Genomic DNA, 5,559 nt, shown 5'->3' with positions numbered 1-5,559 from the left:
AGGACTTCACAAACGCCAAACCACGAACTTTTAACGACACTGGATGGGTAATCACTCTGAAGCAATGGATTGAGAAGGTGGAATCGGTATTCAAGATATGCGACTGTCCTGAGGAGATGAAGGTGAAGTTCGCAGCCTGCACTTTTGTTGATCAAGCGCTCACTTGGTGGAACGGACACGTGGAAGCCATGACACTCCCTGTAGCCAACCCCATGTCGTGGTCGGAAATGAAAGAAATGCTGATGGCTGAATACTGCCCCCAAGGTGAGATTCAGAAAATGGAGCAAGAGCTGTGGAACCTCTTTGTGCGAAATGCGGATATCGATGCTTACATATCGAGATTTAGTGAACCATCTTTGTTATGCCCGGGTATGATCACCTCGGAAGGAAAGAAGATTGAGCGATTCATCTAGGGACTAACCTCACCGATCCAGGGAAATGTGATAGCTGCAAATCCCGAAACCTTCGACAGTGCTAAAAGATTGGCGAAGAAGCTGTATGACCACAACAACAAGAAGGGTGAGAAGCCAGCGGAGACTGAGGCCAAGAAGGAAATTGAGGGCAAGAACGGGAAGAACAACAAAAGGAAGGGGCGCCAAGGCCCCGAAGCTTCCAAGAAGCAGCAGACAGTGGCAGTTAATGCTGCCACCGCACCAGTTCCAGCCACACCACATGCTCCAGCCTCAGCTGCTTCAAATGCTCCCAGACCTTATTCTGGTAATCTTCCCAAGTGCAACAAGTGCGGTTTCCATGACAATGGAGAATGCAAGGAGTTGCAGTGCACCAGTTGCAATCGAAGGGGACACACGGCGAGGTATTGCAGGACTTACCCTCCCTAGAACCAACAACCGGGAAACAGCAACAACAACAACAACAACACCCGCAACAACAACAACAACAACATCAACACCGGCGGCAACAATGCAGGGCCTAGCCACACCTGCTATGGGTGTGGGAGGACTGGGCATTTCTACCGAGATTTCCCTAACAACAACATTCCCGGAAATGGAGGAACGAGAAGGATACTGGCCATGGGTCAGGGGGAAGCAATTCAGCATCCCGCAGTCGTTACCGGTACGTTTCCCCTAAACCACACTTATGCATGGATCATATTTGACACCGGAGCGGAGCGAAGTTTCATAAGCAATAAGTTTAAGCATTTATTAAAACAACAACCCCAGAAGCTCAATGAAACCTTTACAGTGGAAATGGCCAATGGGAAAACCGAATCCATGGGGGAAATCTACATCGGATGTACCCTAACCCTGAACCAACACGTCTTTCGAATAGACTTAATGTCTGTGTCCATTAGGAGTTTCGATGTGATTATTCGCGTGGACTGGTTAAGCCTCTACCATGCTGAGATTATGTGTCACGAGAAGGCCATTCGTCTTCGCCTTCCTAATCACGAAACCCTAGTTATTTACGGAGACAAACCCAGCACGAACCCTCGCCTTATCTCATGCAACCAGGCACAAAAGCATCTACGAAACAAAGATTTGACATTCCTGGCCCACATAGTGGATAAAACCAAGGAAGAGACTAAAATTCAAGATATTCCAATAGCACGTGAATTTCCAGACGTATTTCCTGAAGATCTTTCGGGAGTACCCCCAGAGCGACAAGTGGAGTTCCGAATTGACCTCGTACCCGGAGCAACTCCTCTCGCTAAATCCCCCTACCGGCTAGCTCCTGCTGAAATGCAGGAATTGTCCAGTCAACTCAGCGAACTCCTGGACAAGGGATTCATCCGACCTAGTTACTCGCCATGCGGAGCTCCAGTCCTGTTTGTCAAAAAGAAGGACGGATTTTTTAGGATGTGCATCGACTATAGAGAGTTAAATAAACTTACTGTCAAAAATCGCTACCCACTCCCGCAAATCGACGATCTATTTAACCAGCTCCAAGGAGCTAGTTAATTTTCTAAGATAGATCTACGTTCCGGATATCATCAACTCAAAGTCCGGGAAGAGGATATTCCTAAAACCGCTTTCCAAACTCGTTACGGACATTATGAATTTGTTGTAATGCCCTTCGGTCTAACGAATGCTCCTGCCGCATTTATGGATCTGATGAACCGAATTTGTCGACCATTCCTCGACAACTTTGTCAGTGTCTTCATTGATGACATTCTCGTCTATTCACGAAGCGAGGAAGAGCATGGTCAACATCTCCGAAAAATTCTAGAAACTCTGTGATCGGAAAAGCTATACGCAAAACTCTCCAAGTGTGAGTTCTGGCTCCGTAGTGTGAACTTCCTAGGTCATTTTGTTAGTCAAGAAGGAATTCATGTGGATCCTTCCAAGGTCAAAGCCGTCGAAGGATGGGCCGTCCCGACCATACCCACGGAAATTCATCAATTCTTAGGTCTAGCATGCTACTATAGGAGGTTTATTCAAAACTTCTCTAAGATCGCCAAGCCACTTACCTCACTTACGCAAAAGGGCATATCATTCAAATGGACGGACAAGCAAGAGGTTGCATTCCGAACCCTGAAGCAAGCCCTCTGTAGTGCCCCGGTACTATCTCTACCGGAGGGAACGGAAGATTTCGTGGTCTACTGTGACGCGTCGAATCAGGGCTTAGGTTGTGTTCTCATGCAGCGTGGAAGGGTGATAGCTTACGCATCCCGCCAACTAAAGACGCACGAAGTTAATTATACAACCCATGATCTGGAATTGGGAGCCGTGGTCTTTGCTCTGAAGATTTGGAGGCATTATCTTTACGGTACGAAGTGCACCATCTGCACAGACCACAAAAGTCTTCAGCACATCTTGAACCAGAAAGAGTTGAACATGAGACAACGAAGATGGGTTGAATTGTTAAACGATTACGAGTGTGAAATCAAGTACCACCCAGGCAAGGTCAACGTGGTAGCTGATGCATTGAGCCGGAAGGAGTACTCTAATCGTCGTGCGAAAAATGTCTCAATCACCATCCAATCCCACTTAACCACTCAGATTAGAGCAGCCCAGTTAGAAGCCATGAAGACGGAGAACAGAGCAAGCGAAGCATTACGCGGAATGGAGAAGAATCTAGAGGTAAGAGAGGACAGAGTGTACTACTTCATGAACCATATTTGGGTCCCTAAACTCGGAGGATTTAGGGAGGTAGTCATGAAGGAAGCCATAAGATGCGATACTCCATCCATCCCAGCTCGGACAAGATGTACTTGGATATTAAACAACACTATTGGTGGCCTAACATGAAGGCGGGAATTGCCACCTATGTTAGTAAGTGCCTTACTTGTGCCAAGGTAAAAGTGGAGTACCAGAAGCCCTCAGGGTTATTACAGCAACCAGTAATCCTTGAGTGGAAATGGGAAGGAATTTCTATGGATTTCGTAACCAAGCTACCCAAGACGTCGGATGGACTAGACACCATATGGGTAATAGTCGACTGACTGACAAAATCTGCCCATTTCCTGCCAATAAAAGAATCCTACAAGATGGACAGATTGACACGCTTATACATTCGAGAAATCGTGAGACTCCACGGAGTACCAGTGTCTATTATCTCGGATAGAGATAGTAGGTTCACTTCACATTTTTGGCAATCACTCCAGAAAGCACTGGGAACTCATCTCGACATGAGCACCGCTTACCACCCGCAAACAGATGGTCAAAGTGAACGAACCATTCAAACGCTCGAAGACATGCTTCGCGCATGTGTGATAGACTTTGGGAAGTCTTGGGATACCCATTTACCTTTAGTCGAATTCTCGTACAACAATAGTTACCATTCGAGCATCAAGGTCGCTCCTTTCGAAGCACTGTACGGGCGTAAGTGTAGGTCACCGTTATGTTGGGCTGAGGTGGGTGACACCCAACTAGCAAAAGCACATACGTCGGACAAGGCGCTAACAGGACCGGAGATCATTCGTGAAACCACAGAAAAGATAGTCCAAATCAGAGCTCGATTACAAGCATCGCGCGACCGACAAAAGAGCTACGCCGATAAATGGCGAAAGCCCTTAGAGTTTCAGGTCGGGGATCAAGTACTGTTAAAAGTCTCACCTTGGAAGGGAGTCATTCGTTTCGGAAAATGGGGAAAATTGAACCCACGATACATTGGACCTTTCGAGATCGTCGCCCGAATAGGTCTAGTGGCGTATAAACTACAACTACCCACGGAGCTAAATAGTGTGCACCCTGTGTTCCATGTATCTAACCTAAAGAAGTGCCTATCGGATGAAATCCTCGTCATTCCCCTTGACGAGATTGAAATCAACGAGAATCTCCTGTTCGTTGAAGAACCGGTTGAAATCATGGATAGGGAGGTGAAGCGTACTAAGCAAAGTCACATCCCGATCGTGAAAGTACGGTGGAACGCGAAGTGTGGGCCAGAATTCACGTGGGAACGTGAAGATCAAATGAAGCAAAAGTACCCTCACCTATTCTAGCATTCTCAAATCTAGCTTTCAAACAGAATTTCGGGACGAAATTCCCTCTAACGGAGGGATGATGTCACAACTAGAAATTTTGTGCCTTGTAACTACAACAATGTAGTAAAATTATGAATCAAAGTCTTAAGAGCATGTATGATGCTTACTTTATGACAACAAAAATTTGCAATCAAATACACCATACAAGCATTACAAAATACTCAACAAGCAATTGGGAACCCTAGAAGTTCTTGTTTAGGTCGATTTTGGTCTAGGACTTCCTTATTGGGCCCAATGGACCAATAAGCTCCCAATTTGACCATCTTGGACTTAGAACTCTTAAATGGGCTCTAATTGGACCCACTTTCATTTATTTCAATATTTTGGGCCATATTGGGCCTAGAATGAAATGAATTAAATATTATGAACTATTATGGACCATAATTAACCTAATCTTGCCTAATAAAGCATAAAAATCACACTTATATTTTATAGGGCTAAAAGTCACCCAACCTAAATATAACATGGGCTTAAGGACAAAAAGCCCAAAAATCACCTCACTCCCCTCTCCATTCTCGGCCCAAGCCCACAAAGAAGGAGGGTTGACTTTGTTGGGTGACACCTCACTTTTGCACATAGGATTTCCATGCAACACACATATCTCCATGCAACTATCTTGTCAAACCTCTCTCTCCTCCCCTCTCTTCTTGTTCTCGGCCGAGAGCTCCCACACACACACACTTCAACCACTTTTTGTTTATCAAACTCTCTCAAGGAACACCCTCACCTTTCTTCATCAAATTTTCGAGAATCAAGAGCTTTTCAAGGAGGTTTTTCCCACAAACACATCATCTATGGTAAGTTGATGACTAATCCATGATCTAGCCACCTCATTTCATCAAAATCTCTTTTAAATCTATTCCAACTTGTGATCATGCACCTTAGAAGTCACTAAACTCGAGATCTACCAAGAAGACTTGCTAGGATCGAAATTTTCTTCTTTTCTCTCTTCAAAACCGAAACTACAACTCAAGGTGAGCTTCATACCCCCTATTTTTCGGTTTTTATAAGTTTTGTGGGGGGGGGGGGGGGGAATACAAGCAAATGTGTAGATCTATGAGTATATGTATGCTTTGTGTGATTTCTATGCTTGTATATATGTTCTTATGTGATTG

The sequence above is a fragment of the Lactuca serriola genome, chromosome 3, assembly GCF_051521515.1.
Source record: "Lactuca serriola cultivar US96UC23 chromosome 3, Lser_US96UC23_V15, whole genome shotgun sequence".
In the NCBI taxonomy this organism is placed as follows: Eukaryota; Viridiplantae; Streptophyta; class Magnoliopsida; order Asterales; family Asteraceae; genus Lactuca; species Lactuca serriola.
The sequence above is the reverse complement of the archived record's forward strand: the minus strand, read 5'-3'. Positions refer to the sequence as shown.